The 15,406-nt window shown below is 40.7% G+C and overlaps 2 long non-coding RNA genes across 2 annotated transcripts; one reads left to right on the top strand and one right to left on the bottom strand.

The window, feature by feature from the left end:
* The first annotated feature begins 824 nt into the window (after nucleotides 1–824).
* On the top strand, nucleotides 825–1,727 carry LOC133484754 (uncharacterized). The gene is made up of 2 exons (XR_009790483.1): nucleotides 825–1,167; nucleotides 1,245–1,727. It is a non-coding gene; the product is annotated as an uncharacterized LOC133484754 (long non-coding RNA).
* Nucleotides 1,104–8,832, bottom strand: LOC133484753 (uncharacterized). Its single transcript, XR_009790482.1, has 3 exons — nucleotides 8,674–8,832; nucleotides 3,632–3,750; nucleotides 1,104–2,110 (listed from the first exon to the last, which is right to left on the bottom strand). It is a non-coding gene; the product is annotated as an uncharacterized LOC133484753 (long non-coding RNA).
* Between the last annotated feature and the right edge of the window lie 6,574 nt (nucleotides 8,833–15,406).

Genomic DNA, 15,406 nt, shown 5'->3' with positions numbered 1-15,406 from the left:
TTTGTGAACACGCTCGTGACTCAAAACGCTATTATCTCAAATCATCTTTTCCTAATAAAATGAATAGAAATGCCATTAATCCGTTCCAGCCCCCGCCCCCACACCTCCCAAAAAAAACCCAAATAATTTAGTCATGTGTTTTTACCTTTACCACTCTATAAATATTGCCCTTTATCAAAACATACTTATAAAATAATTAAATATAATGTAAAGAATTAAACAATTGGTGCTTCATGATTATTTTATTTGCAGCTCCTTCTGGTGTCAAATCCTGGTTTCACTGCTGGGAGATACCAGTCACCTATGTGAAAACATTGGTATTGTTGCCTTTTTCAATTTATTACTTTGTACCATACTGTATGTTTTTAATGGACTATGAGTCTGCTTAATAAAGTTGATGATGATGTTGATGATGGTGTGCGCACCTTGGCCATCGAAGGACAGTATAATGCTGTCATGCAGACACAACTGAAGAAGGTTTTCAAAACTATTATAAATGACTCAGTAAACTGCAGTAATATTATTTGTTTTTTTGCAGAGAATGAAGTGAGTTTTGTCATATTGGGTCTCTACATGTGTTCTTCCACCATTTGTGTTCAAAAATCTGCTGGCTTAAGCATTATGAAACGGCCACATAGATGCTATTTGTTAGCCTGTGTATGGCATTTAGCAGTGTTCATTAGCATTAAGTTATGCGGAATTAAAGCTGGAGTTTGCGGTTTTAAAAAAACAAAACTTTTTTTATGTGTTAAAACTGTCTCTGTGACTTGACAGCAGAATATTATTAAAATTATCTTTTAAAAAATCATCCCTCTCTGGCCCCATCTAGTGACTTAAATTTGAATTATTATTTTAAAACCAACTAGCCAATCAGTGGGTGTAGAAACAGGTGGCGTGACCAAAGAGATAATAATAATCAATAATCAATCATTTGCTCACACGCAACTCGTGCTCATGAGCCACGTGCGGGGGGACACCCCAGCCTCCTGTAAAAGGAGACTATTGTAGTTTCTTAGCTTGATTTTTAAACTGGTGAGCAACCACTCCCTACTTCAAATCAAGGGTAATCATCTATAACAGTGGGTGGTGTCCTATACGCAGAGGCTGTATGACTAATCTTGAAAAAGCACCGAGAACGTCACGTCACCATTGTCACAGAGTCATCAGGTAAGTCGATCACCTCACTTATAGTTTTAATTGATTTTACATTCCAAAAAATTCAACATCAAACCGATAACATTTAGCACGGTCACGATGGATTCTGAATGAGGCAGCCACAGGCGAACGTAACTCAGCCCCATCATCTGGCCGACAAAGGAGAAGCACTCCGAAGCGGGCAGCCCAGCGCGACGAGCTGCTGTCTTCCTGGTTCTTCTCCGCTTCCAGCCACACTGCCCTCTGACCCTCACAGCTGTCAACGGTGCGCTGTGAGCAGCCATGATGGCCCGGTGGACACCCCGTCTTCCCAAATGATCATTTTCCAAATGATCATTCAAACAAGAACACTAGTGTCATATGACTGTAGTAGCATAATAACATATACTGTAACATTAGGCTACCTTGCAGTAAATATCACTTTTGCATGATAGTGTTACAATGTTGCATGAAGAGAACGATTTTCTTAACAGTTTAATGTGGTTCAACGTTACAATGTGTGACATGGGTTTTCTGCCTGTATCTTCATGAATGATATCATATTCGTTTAGTTATTAAAGTCTGTGAGACAATTTTGGAAAGGTGACTACGTACACATTCAGTCTCTTGCTAATCCCCATTTTTAGCAAAGGACTGGACTTGCTATATCAAACCACAGTCCCCTGCTGTTCTAGCCTGAACCATCCCAGTAGACCTCCCGATGGGACCTTCACTGCCATGTTTATTGCTGAGGTAGCTGTCCATCCCCGTGGACGTAGATTCTCCCGGTCTCTCTCGGGATTTTAAGGCAAGTTACAAGTTGGCTGCACATGCAGAACTTCGATTTGCAAGCTTGTGTTCTGACAGTCTCTCCGTGCAGTCCAGCTGGCAGCAAGTAGTCTAGGCAGCAGCGGGCCGTTGCGGCCCGGACTCTAATGGGTTGGTATCTTCTTTGCAGGGGCCAAGTGGTTAACACCTTGGAGTGGCAAAGAAACATGCCATGTAGGGACATTTGTCTGTGAGCTTAGAAACACTGAAACCTAAGAAGCCTTTCAAATCCCCTGACTGACTCTGGAGTATTAATAACGCTGCCATACACACAAGCCCAACTACCTACTGATTAAATCGGACCACTGCCGGGAAGAGGTTATTGTGTGCGTAGTATTTAGATGCCATGATACCTTTTACCTGCCTGTCCCTCCTGAAGAGTAGAGGCTGCAGTGTTGATGTTGGGGTGTGACTGGATGGTAATGAGTGTGCGTGTGTGTGAGACCACTTAATTGCCATGTTAACTTGTAAATTAACACCCCAGCTACCCACAACCCACCATGACCACACGAATGCACAAGCCTCTTGGATGGTGAGGTCATGATGGTCAGTAGATCCTTGTCATGCGGTGGGGGGAGTGCGGCTGACTGCTATAAACAGAGAACCCCAAGTAGGAGGGGGGATACTTTCAATACGCATGACCAGTAAACTTGTACGCCTCCCCTCACATCTCACCTTTTAAATCCTGGCACTTATGCACGACAACAACTTGCACTAAGCTCAGGAAAATGGCAATACCTGAATTATTATTTATTTATTTTTTTGGGTGTGCTGGACTAAATAGAACATTTAGAAAAGTGTTCCAATAAAGTGGAAGCACAGCTGCTCCAGTCACATCACAGCCCGACTTTGTGACCTCTGAGCTAAGCACAAGGACTACACATACACAATGTGCTATAAATCGTGCGCGTGTTGATAGCTGTAATCTGCAATGTGCATTGGTGTGGTGACAAGGGTTGAACTGTTGAAACTATACAGAAAAGGACACATACAATGCAAAGTAACAATCTATTATCACCAAGTACAGTAACAAGTTGAACTGATATGCCGTTGTCTAATGCGGTATCATTTAGTGTAGCTTCACTTTGGAAATGTACCACAAACTTACGCCTGGATTCCTGTATTTGCATTCCCGTGTTGTGAGGAGAGGAATCACTCAATGTGATGTCATGACAGGTTCATAAGTTGTGTTCCCATACATGCCCAGACAAAGCACCCGTGTCAACACAACTTCAACACATTGGGATTTTTTTTCTCCTTTCTGTGAGAAATTTTCATTTCATTTCATTTCACTTTCCATTACTCCTTCTTACTTTGTGGGAACAGTTCAGTGAACAACTTGAAGTGGCGTGAAGCAGGCCCAAAAAATTCATGTAAATGGCATGGCATGTAAATTCGACACAGTACAGAGAAGAGTAATGTTAACAAGACTGCGAAATTTGAATGAATAAAGAAAATCGCTAAGTATATAAAATCAGCTTTCAAAACTTGAATAATAAATGCCAACTCTCAGCTCTTGGATGCTCTGGGCAATGGATGCGCCAAAAGGACAAGCATACTGAGGGGGCGATAGTTTATACGATGTCAAATCACGTTAGGAGGCTCAACTTTAAAATTGAATGGTTATTGTGGACTATAATTATAAAAATAAGCACACAAGTCAACGTACCCTCATTGTTGGTGACGTAATGTCACAGCGGAACACGATACCTGACGATAGCGGGACGGTAGGAGGAAGCTCTGGCAGTTATAGACAATTGGCACTGCCCCATTCACTAGCATCCTTGGCTGTGAAGAAATGAAAGAAACCAAAATTAGTATTGTGCGTGTTATACAATAAAACCAGAATATGCGACACCAATTGGATTTTAAAATAGAAACTAAATTACAAACACTCAAAAACTTAACAAAATAAAGAAAACACTTCACTAATGTGATCTCACTTAGTGAGCATCACAAACCAAAACAAGGTTTCCCAACTGAAGTCAGGAGTGTGTTCTTATTGTTGTACTCATGTTTTCTCAGATTCTTATGAAAATGCTGTTTACATGGTAGTGTGTTTCCCAATACTTATGAAAATATGTGAATGTCAATCATCCATGTAGCCAGTGACATTTCTCTTGCTATCCAAAAATCTGAAAGGCCAAAGCCATAAAATGTAAATTACGAATGGGTCATCTTGCACAAGAGCTAAAGCAGTCTATAACGCTCTCCTTGCTTGCTTCATCTGTGTGTGTGTGTTTGTGTGCGTGTGTGTGTGTGTGTGTGTGTGTGTGTGTGTGTGTCAGCAGAGTCATCAGACTGTCTGTCTGCTCTGACCGGGTTAGCTTCCAGCATCCTTCACATCAAACAGCGCATTCTGTCTCCCACACGTCCACTGCATTTTTCACATAATTCATGCAGCGCAGCTGAGACTGTCTCCATACTTCCCTGCATGCAAGTGTGGTCCACGCTGGGTAAATAAATATGTATTTTTCTTATGCTACTCAATCCCTACATAGGGGGAACATAGTAAGCCCCCCCCCCCCCCCAAAAAAAAATAAATAATAATAATCAACAACACACTCCTGTGCTATGCATTCAGCATATGCAGGTTCCTGAGGAGAGCTAGAAACCACATAGAAAAGCATGGAAACAGCAATGGAAAGCTTACTTATGATTGCAAAATGCACCATTGAATTGCTGGGCCTGTAAAACAAATATGGTTTGTTCAGGGATTCCCCTTGTATTCTGCAGAAGCACACACACACACATACACACACACACACACACACACAGTAACTGGCTTCTCACTCAGTGGCTGAAAAGCAGCATTGTGCGAAGGCCGGGAAAGTCTGGTAAATGGAGACGTATCATTGTGACATTCTCCATTCTGTGAGAAAGACAACTCCTGTTACAAGAACCAGAGGAGAGGCATCTAATAGGAAACAACTGTACTCTTGCCTGGAATGTGTGCAGTGCCACCATAGAGCAGGAGGACAGTCTGTTCTTTGGTTGACTCTTTGCTTGTCAAACATCAGAAGGCTGTGACACATGGGTGTATCAGTGATTTCTCTCTTCAGAGAGAGTCCTCACAAGTTCACCCACCCGATAAATAGCTCAATTGAACTTGATCCAAACGTGATTTATAGTAGTGTTTTTTCCAGCGCATAATTGGACTTACAGGATTGCAGTATTACTGCGAAGAGGCCATCACTTTTTGTGTTTGACTTTTGTTGAGGAGTGGAATTTTCATAGGAAAAAAACATTGGTGGGGCACCAACCACTGAGGTAGACTACATACCAGAAAAACCATAGCACGGTCTCCTACCGTCTAAGGTACCTTTTGAAAAATTCCAATGTCTGCCGAACTAAAGGACCACTTAACGAATAAAAAAAAAAACATTTGATGCATATGTAGCATCCAAATATCCAATAGCAATAAGACTCTTGGAACTGGACCGTACATTACAAGGGTTTGTGCCAAGGTTGAACATGAATCTAGAACCCAAACAAGCATGAGACAGATGATCTCCCTCGCCTACCAGGCCACCAAAAATATGCCCCCCAAAATAAATAATAATAATACAAATAATGACAGTATGTTAACAAGTGATTAGCATGTCTGCCTCAAATTGGTGAGGTTTTGTTTTCCAGTGCTTGTATGCTTTGGCTTCCACCCACATTTGAAAAACATGCATGTTAGGTTCATTGAAGACTCCAAATTGTCAATAGGTGTGAATGTACTGTAAGTGCTCTGTGATTGGCTGGCGATCAGTCCAAGGTGTACCCCACCTATTGCCCGAAGAGATGGATGGATGTACTCATATTTAATCTTTTTCTATTGTGAGAAACACTTTTGTGTAAATAGGTTATTTTACCAGACCACAATTTCACTTTGACTCTTGCAAACCTCCGTCATTCATAGTAGAAGTTACTCAAGGAACACTTGAGGTTTCCCACAAACCAGCTATGGTCCGCAAATCATGCTTTGAGAAACACTGGAATAAATCACATAAAAAAACAAAATCACTGATGACTCTATAATATAATGTTTGTACGTAGTGGAGCCTATCCCAGCAGCTGAATTCGGGCAAAATGGGTGCATTCTGGACTGGTCGCCAGTCAATTGCATAGCACTTATAGACAAACAACCCATCACACTCACTTTCACAACTATCGGCAACTTAGGTTTGCCGCACACTGCGCGATGTTGTCGAACCCGTTTGGACCGGATCGTCGCAATGAAAGTTGCCGACTCACCCCCACGCACGTTGAGCAATTGGATATATGGACACTGAACAGCGAGCCTGTGTAGGCGTTTGATGCAGCACATAAGGTATATTGTACTTTATCACGTTTATTAAACCATTAAAAAAAGATAGATTCATAGTTAAGGAAGAAGCCGGTTGCTAAAGAGAGTGGACGTGGGCAAGAATAAAAGCGAGAATGAGGGTATTTTATATCCATTGCTCCATTCATTTGAACATACCCAGCTCCGTACATGTCGCTTGCATACATTTTGGCCACAAGCTTCGCTTTTTCATCCACAGGCACATTAGAAATGATAACTATAGTTAAGTAGCGTAAAACACAGTATTTGATACTTTATATACTCTATTTACAAAGCTTGGGGGCGGTGCGCCCTTCCTTTCCGTCTCGCTCTCCATAAATCCGTCAATGACTTTTTAGCATGAGTAAAAGTTTATGTGCATTTTGATTGGATGTAATGTGCAACGGAAATCGTGGAAAAAACAGTGGCCGACTGTTCAGCCACTCATGAAAACAGTTGGCAAACCATGCACACTTCGTGACACTTCAGTTGGGTTCAGTCGCGTCGCTCGGTGTGTGGTAGCCATTAATTTAACATGAATGCAGTTTGGAATTAGGGAGGAAGTACTCGGAGATTCAAACCCAGAACCTCTCGATTTTGAGCCCAACGTGCGAACCACCGAGCTGCCATCAGAGTTCAAGCAGATAAAACATCTGGTTTGGGTTGAATTATTTTCTACTGTTTTCCCGGCCACTTGTTGCTAGGCAGTGTTCATAGGACTCAATTATAACTGCCCCATAGGCCAATGAAAACATTTGCATAAACAATCACGCCTATTAAGTTATTTGAATGGACAATTGAACCGAGAGCCTGCAGGGAATCAGACAGACACACACTCAAGAAATTTAATTACTGCATAAACAGCACTATGATTGAGTTTATGAATAATACATTATTAGTACCAGACGGGCAATTCAGGGTTACAATCAACCTGTCCAAAAGGAAATATATATGTATAGACGTGTATATATACACATGTACATACATACATATACTGTACATACACATACATACATTTAAGGAAATTTTAACTATGTAAATAGTACCTCATCACATCACAACGACAACCACAACCAGTGACCGACCGTAAAGCCTAATGGCATGCTCATTGATTCTCTGTTTATTTCTTATCCTTATAGCAGAAGGGATAAAGGAATTTGCGTAGCAGTAAGTTTTCCGCACCGACACAATAATACCGCTGACCTGAGCCATTATTGCAAATTCACTGCCACGTACATGATTGGGTTGGGTTTATATTGTATTTGCTTTCTGGACCACCCGTATTGCCCTTGTCCGAAGGGAGCAGAGGTGCTTAAGATGGACTCTAGTCATTTTGGAACACATTTAGATTATGCCGTTCAGACACTTCTTGTCTTTCACAGCAAAACAACCAAACCAGCATACCCTAAGACAACCACCCCTTTCTTCATTGACTGAGAGCAAGTTTATTTGTTCCAATTATTATCTAATCAAATCACTACTCTGTATTGAATATACAACTTGACTGACTTGTGTATTAATTCCGTTTATGTGATAGGTAGAATAATTATCATTTGACATCAAATGTGTCAAATCTGTGAACAAAACTCTAATAATATTAAAGTGGAGATGAAGACACCAAGATGAAATCAATGAAATGATAATGAAGAAACATACGAAAACACCATTTTCACTTTTGCGCAATCTGTAGCTTCCTCTTTTCTATAGCATGCTGCAATACTCTTTCTCTCTGCATGATTCACATTTCCTGTGGTCACACTATCGCAGTACACGTCTGAATAGTTGATAGAATTCCATTGGATCAAGCGATAAATGAATAACTGCCATCAATCTGTCTCACTGAAAGTCAGTTTTTGTTTGCTTAGCTTCATCCAGAGCTGTGTCTAAAAAATTATCCATACTGGCAATTTTGCCCTTCTCATACATTACAGAAAAGGCATACAAATGAATTATTACATGAGGTAACAGAAATATGAGTAACAGACCTCTCAAACTACAACAATGACAAATTACAAATAACAAATTAATACCACTCTGATGGTGTTGTTCAAAACACACAGCTTTTGTACTGGATTGTGTAATGTGCATGTGTACCTAATGAAGTGTTTCAACTGAAATGATGCCACAATGTGTGTGTGAACACGTTTATCTACTATCACACATCTACACATCCATCCTAAGTATGCAAGTAAAAAATATCTTCCAACAGTTGTGTTGCTGACAGGCAATTGAAGCGCCTCCAAGATATGGAAAAACATTAAATTGAAGTTAATCCTTACAGAAGAGATTGGAAATTAAAATTATTGACTAATAAATTGGTCCGCAACAAAACATTTGAAAATAGTACATCAACACATATAGGGGTATCCTTTAATAAAACAAAAATAATTGTGACGTACCTTTAAATGTCCCGTGTTTTGGCTATTTAGACTTCCATAGAGTGATTCTAACATGGACCTAGTATAAAAGTGTCAATTTCATTTTTAAAAACACCTTGGTTTTATCGTACAAGTATCTAGAAAAGTCCCCACTGACACCTATTTCTGTTTGACCCAGTTTTGTGTCTGCTTTGTCTATATTCGGCTAAGACCGCCCCTTTCCACTGTTTGGTTGCCTCTGTGGAAAAGACCCACACGTGTTTGTTATGTTGACACCGCTGGGTCGGGAGCGGAAAGGGAAGGCGGAGATCTTCGCTAGTGACGTAGATAAGCTTGAGAAATTCGAATGGCCTGATTTCAGTCCTCTACAGAAAAATGTCTTTAACTCGGGAATGATTTGAATTCATATTTCACATGTTTGCTGAGGGGCCATAGAGACAATATTACAACCCAAATACCAAAAAAAGTATTTTTAAAAAAGTATTTTTAAAAAAAAGGTCTTCCTTACCCAATCAGAAACATGAATAATGTATGGAATAATCTGAAAGACCACACACATCACGAGGACAAAAATCAGCATCTATGTTCTTACTGCTATTATAGTTTGTGGTGTGCTCTCACGTTACGATATCTCCGTCGACAATCACGTCTCCTCACCCAAACCAGATGTCTATCGTAGTGTCAAGACTGACCTGGGAAAGGCAGCATGGTGCCACAGGGCAATACAAATACAAAGGGGGAAACAAAGAGTATCCATTTTCTGAGCCGCTTATCCTCACAAGGGTCGCTGGAGTGCTGGAGCCTATCCCAGCTATCATCGGGCAGGAGGCGGGGTACACCCTGAACTGGTTGCCAGCCAATCTCAGGGCACACATAAACAAACGACCATTTGCACTCACATACACACCTACGGGCAATTTAGAGTCTTCAATTGACCTACCATGCATGTTTTTGGAATGTGGGAGGAAACCAGAGTGCCCGGAGAAAACCCACGCAGGCACGGGGAGAACATGCAAACTCCACACAGGCGGGGCAGGGGACAGAACCCCGGTCCTCAGAACTGTGAGGCAGACGCTCTAACCAGTCGTCCACCGTGCCGCCTTGATTTAACATTTGAATGAATATTTTTAAATCTAGGTATTCACAAACTTGCACAATCACTGTGACATTTATTTATTAAATTAAATATTTACTGGCAGTTTCAATTAGAGTAACCCAGTATTATAAAACAGCATCTGATTGCTACTCAATATAATGCTCAATATAGTTTTAAGTAAATAAATAAATGGTAACAATAATAATTAATGAATAATATTATAAATAAACCCTCTCTTGCTATGATTTGAAATACACAATTTGTTTTCGATTTACGTTTGTTTGGATAGTCGTTTGTAAACATAAGTATCACATCAAAAATTAAATCACTGGTATCGAACAGCACTGCTAGTCATTGGCTGTTTTATGCATTTAATTTAAAAAAAAAAACAGTTACGGTACATTATTTCCTGATTGTGGAACATCACTTCAGCGTCATATTTCATCACGCCACTTTACAGGTGCGATGTGACAGCTGTGAATCACTAGTAAGCGAGCCACTGACAGGTCTGGTTCAAGTTTATCTGGTGTCTTATGACTGGTTGTACGATGAGGTTGCTAAAATGCCAAACATATCTTACATACGTGCGAGGGGCCTGAGACAGTCACGTGTCGTGGAAACATTTCGATAATGCTTGGCCGCTACTGGAAAGTATTTAGAGGAATGATGTGCCGCCTCGAAAGTATGGCATTGCCTCAAGATGCATCGGTGAGTGCCGTGCTCATATTTGAGGTCGATGTAAGCGAGCATTGTCCATGATAAAGGGCATCCCCACATCTTGTAGTTTTTCTAGGAACAGACCTTTAGGATATCAAACATACAGTATCTTGCTGCAATAATCGGTAAATAATGGGTTTGATTCCCAGCAGGTACCCCAATAGCCAGCTACCAAGAGTCCTACAGCCAGGATAAATGGAAGGGTCAATATCAATGAAATGTATTTCTTTAACACTTTATTTTAATAGTATTTAAAGAGTCATCAAAGGTTAATCTCCTCCATACTTGGTGGATTTGGTGTTATTTTATTGTCCTTTTAGGTCAATGCCTTTTTCTTGATGTCCCTCACACAAAATAAAAAATTAAAGGTAACTGAGCATTGCAGGGTTCCTTACCTCCAAACTGAGGAATGCACTTCCTTTTGAGCTAAAGGTTTCCTCCTCTGTGGACATTTTTAAAAAGGATTTTAAAAACACATTTGTAAAGGCAGGAATTTGAGTAAGAATACATTTAAAAAATATATATATATATATATATATATATATATATATATATAGTATTAACTGTAAAATGATTCTGTATCTTAAACGTGTAGGCCTATGACTGTATTTTGGATGTACAAGGAGACCTTTTTTTGTCATTCTGATTTAAATCATTCTGATTGAAGATCTTTGGTCAAATGTTTATTTGGTGTATAAATGTGCATTACATTTAATTGGAAATAGCCGTTTTTCAGAAGTGTGACATGCGAAGATCTATCGGGATTTATCAAGATGGAGGTCAGTCGTCTATTTAGCATAGTAGTTGCACTTGCTTTTACACATTTATTAAAGCAACAGCTTGATAAAAACAAGTTCAAAGTAATTAAAAACAATATATCCTTTGCATATGAGTTCAGGTTGGAAGTCGACATATTTACAAGAGGGTAAACAACGACGTCATTGCGGATTTATGTCAAGACAGAGCATGCGCCAACAGGACACAGTCTGACTATTCCAATTGAATCGTTTACATGACGTTTGATCAGTTTGGCAAAAGGAATATTGAACCTCTGTGAAAACAAATGAAATTGCATTTGGATTCAGTCTGTTTATTCCAAATGAGGTGTTTACAATATATGGAACTTTTTTATTCAGTTTGAGCTTCTAACCTGATTCTAATCAGAATAATGCTGCATGTAAACCCGGGTTATGTGAAGCACTTTGTGAGTCCTCTCTGTGAAGTGCTATATAACCAAAATGTACTGACTTACTTTCTTACTTACTTACTTACTTATTTGACAAAAATTTTAGGTAAATCTTCATTTACCATCAGTCAAAAGTTAATTAAATGTCAATGTGAAGCAACTTGCAAAGGGATTTGCTTTTAGTAGCTAACACACTCTAACTAACATTAACTAACTAGCGTTCTAGTGTGTGTGTGTGTGTGTGTGTGTGTGTGTATGCGAATTATGTGTGTGAGTACGAGTGTGCGTACGAGTGTGTGCATCCATGTGCACGTGTTCGTGTGTGTGTGTGTGTGTGTGTGTGTGCGTATGTGTGTGTGGGTGTGGGTGTGTATGTGAGCTTCTACGTACCACTTTTCCACGCCGCAGTACTGACTCAGCTCTAATAGGTTCAGTCTGGTCAGTTTTGCTCTTCAAACAATACTGCATGACACTACTAAACACCCATCACATTAAAAACATCGATAGAAGGACACGCTAACAAACACAGCTACAATAAAGAGAACAATTTTAATCAAAAGGAGACTGAGGGCTGCAAGAAAACAGATCATCAGTGGGGTAAAATACTGCAGCATCAAGAGCGAAGGCTTAATGGGGTACAAAGTTTGTTACCATGAAGACCAGGTGTCTAGAGGGTTTAAGAGCGAGGGGTTTCGTCTTGCCACAATGGAGCTTAGAGTGAAGGAAAAAAGTGAGTGTCTGTAAAGACAATAAAAACCTTTAAGGAGTCAACACTTTACCACTAAGTTGCTGAATTACATTTGTTTAATCCAGTGTGCAAATCCTTTCAAGTGGACACGTCCCCAGCCCTCACCCACCATGTCGACAACGTCACCAAGCAATCAAGTATCAAGGACACTACAAAGACAAGATATTTAATGTTCAAACTGGAAATCTTTATTCAAAAAAGAGGTTGGAAAAAAATCCAGATCTAGGCACTCAGTACCTAACAAACAACCAAACCAAACCAAACAAATGTCAAAACCCTTTATTTTTTAGGGCTCAGACATTAAAAAACACCAATGCGTAGAATAGACCCTGATGAAGGTCACTGGCCTTCATCAAGTTTTATTATTAGTTCATTCATTAATTCATCTTCCGTTCCGCTTATCCTCACTAGGGTCGCGGGCGTGCTGGAGCCTATCCCAGCTATCTCCGGGCAAGAGGCGGGGTACACCCTGAACTGGTCACCAGCTAATTGCAGGGCACATATAAACAACCATTCGCACTCACATTCACACCTGCGGGCAATTTAGAGTCTTCAATTAACCCACCCTGCATGTTTTTGGGATGTGGGAGGAAACCGGAGCAAAAACCCACACAGGCATGGGGAGAACATGCAAACTCCACACAGGCGGGGCCAGGATTTGAACCCCGGTCCTCAGAAATGTGAGGTAGATGTGCTAACCAGTCATCCACAGTGCCGCCAAGTATTATTATTATTATTATTATTATTATTATTATTATTATTATTATTATTATTATTATTATTATTATTATTATTATTATTATTATTATTATTATTTATAACTTGGTTTTTGCAAGTAATTACTCATTCTGATTGGTCTCTGGAACTGTGTGAAGTACGATCCTGTTTCAAACGCTCCACCATCATCCCAGTCCCCAAGAAACCTGCAATCTCGGGGCTGAACGACTACAGGCATGTCGCCCTGACATGACATCTGTGGTCATGAAGTCCTTTGAACACCTCATGCTGCTCTGCTGGACCCCCTGAAGTTTGCCTACCGAGCAAACAAGTCTGTGGATGATGCAATCAACATGGGACTTCACTTCATCCTAGAAAACCTTGATGGTGCGGGGACCTATGCGAGGATCCTGTTTCTGGAAATCAGCTCTGTGTTCAACACCATCATGCCCAAATTCTTCTCCTCCAAGCTTCTCCAGCTCAGCGTCTCGCCTGCCATCTACCAGTGGCTTTACAGCTTCCTGATGGGCAGGACACAGCAGGTGAGGCTGGGGGACACCACATCATCCGCACGCACCACCAGCACTAGGGCGTCCCAAGGATGTGTCCTCTCTCCGCTGCACTTCTCTCTCTACATGAATGACTGCACCTCAAGGTACCCGGCTGTCAAACTCCTGAAGTTTGCAGATGACACCACATTCATCGGCCATTCATTCAGTCATCAAAGACGGTGGTTAGTCTGCGTATTGACAGGAAGTGGAGCAGCAGGAGCTGTGGTGCGGCCGACACAACCTGGAACTGAACATGCTCAAGACTGTAGAGATGATCGTGGACGCCACTCACGCTGTCAACCGTTGAGACCTTCAAGTTCTTGGGAATTACAGTCTCTCAGGACCTGAAGTGGGAGACCAACTTCTGAGGATGCACAGCCTGTCATAGGAGCTGTTGAGGCAGTTCCACACAGCAGTCATTGAATCAGTCATGTGGTCATCCACATCCATCCTAGTTTGGGGCTGCCAAAAAAAGGACAAACTCCGACTGCAACGGACAATCAAAACTGCTGAAAAAATTGGCGGTACCCCCATACCCACCCTTGAGGACTTGCACGCTGCCAGAACTAAGACAAGAGCATGCAAAATCCTCTTGGACCCTCCACATTCTGGTCACCACCTCTTCCAGCTCCTTCCCTCAGGTAGGTGCTATTGAACAATGCAAACTAAAACTAGCAGACATTCCAGCAGGTTCTTCCCTCTTGCCATTAACTTCTTAAACAGTTAACTTACCATTCCATTGTAACATGCTGCCAATTTTGTCTTGACATTGTTGTCACATCTCTGTCAGGCCAATTATACATTATTCGTGCACTCACTGTAGTAGTCTCCCCACTCTGCACTATTTGCATATCTGTTGTTGACTAATGCTGGCCACTCATGTGCTTGAGAAGTATCTGCACCCTTTGCACAATTGACACTGTTGCAGATTATCGCACTGCTAGTCATGTTAAACTGCTTACATTTCTTGAAGACTGCACCATTTGCACAATGGTCACTGCACCAGATTATCGTGCTATTAAGTCATTTCAAACTGCTCTAAATTGCTTGAGGACTGCATTATTTGCACAATTGTCAAAAAAAAAAAAATATATATATATATATCTATATATATAGATATATATATATTGCAAACTAAAACCAACTTCTGAGGATGCACAGCCTGTCATAGGAGCTGTTGAGGCAGTTCCACATATATATATATATATATATATATATATATATATATATATATATATATATTGTATTGGCATAACTCCGTGACCGGTCGGTCACCTTTCATTGCTCAGTGACTCCCCATACTGTGTTTTTATGTCTCAAAAATATTTTCTGTTAAATGGCTGTCTGTTGTCGTACTAGAGCGGCTCCAACTAAAGAAGACAAATTCCTTGTGTGTTTTTGACATACAAGTACTTGGCAAGTAAAGCAGATTCTGATTCTGAATCAGAAGTTGATCCCTGCAACACGTTCAAAAATAGCTGTGACAGGGGCATGTTTACCAGTGTGTTGCATCCCCTTTCCTTTTAACGAAACTCAATAAGCGTTTGGGAACTGAGTACGTTAATTGTTGAAGCTTTGTAGGTGGAATTCTTTCCCATTCTTGCTTGATGTACAACCTCTGGTTCTCAACAGTCCGGGGTCTCCGTTGTTGTATTTTGCGCTTCATGCCCCACATTTTTAATGGGAAACAGGTCTAGTACTCTTACTCTTTTACTACAAAGCTACACTGTTGTAACACG

The sequence above is a fragment of the Phyllopteryx taeniolatus genome, chromosome 10 (genome assembly GCF_024500385.1).
Source record: "Phyllopteryx taeniolatus isolate TA_2022b chromosome 10, UOR_Ptae_1.2, whole genome shotgun sequence".
Classification (NCBI taxonomy): domain Eukaryota; kingdom Metazoa; phylum Chordata; class Actinopteri; order Syngnathiformes; family Syngnathidae; genus Phyllopteryx; species Phyllopteryx taeniolatus.
The sequence above is the reverse complement of the archived record's forward strand: the minus strand, read 5'-3'. Positions and strand labels throughout refer to the sequence as shown.